Source organism: Bison bison, unplaced genomic scaffold, assembly GCF_000754665.1.
Source record: "Bison bison bison isolate TAMUID 2011002044 unplaced genomic scaffold, Bison_UMD1.0 scf7180017864233, whole genome shotgun sequence".
In the NCBI taxonomy this organism is placed as follows: Eukaryota; Metazoa; Chordata; class Mammalia; order Artiodactyla; family Bovidae; genus Bison; species Bison bison.
This window is the reverse complement of record NW_011494805.1, coordinates 6014432-6015166: the sequence shown is the minus strand read 5'-3', so window position 1 is coordinate 6015166 and position 735 is coordinate 6014432.

Genomic DNA, 735 nt, shown 5'->3' with positions numbered 1-735 from the left:
CTGACTTTAGAGGAAATGCTTTCAATTTTTCACCATTGAGGATAATGTTTGCTGTGGGTTTGTCATATATAGCTTTTATTATGTTGAGGTATGTTCCTTCTATTCCTGTTTTCTGGAGAGTTTTTATCATAAATGGGTGTTGAATTTTGTCAAAGGCTTTCTCTGCATCTATTGAGATAATCATATGGTTTTTGTTTTTCAATTTGTTAATGTGGTGTATTACATTGATTGATTTGCGGATATTGAAGAATCCTTGCATCCCTGGGATAAAGCCCACTTGGTCATGGTGTATGATCTTTTTAATATGTTGTTGGATTCTGATTGCTAGAATTTTGTTTAGGAATTTTGCATCTATGTTCATCAGTGATATTGGCCTGTAGTTTTCTTTTTTTGTGGGATCTTTGTCAGGTTTTGGTATTAGGGTGATGGTGGCCTCATAGAATGAGTTTGGAAGTTTACCTTCCTCTGCAATTTTCTGGAAGAGTTTGAGCAGGATAGGTGTTAGCTCTTCTCTAAATTTTTGGTAGAATTCAGCTGTGAAGCCGTCTGGACCTGGGCTTTTGTTTGCTGGAAGATTTTTGATTACAGTTTCAATTTCCGTGCTTGTGATGGGTCTGTTAAGGTTTTCTATTTCTTCCTGGTCGAGTTTTGGAAAGTTGTACTTTTCTAAGAATTTGTCCATTTCTTCCTTGTTGTCCATTTTATTGGCATATAATTGTTGATAATAGTCTCTTA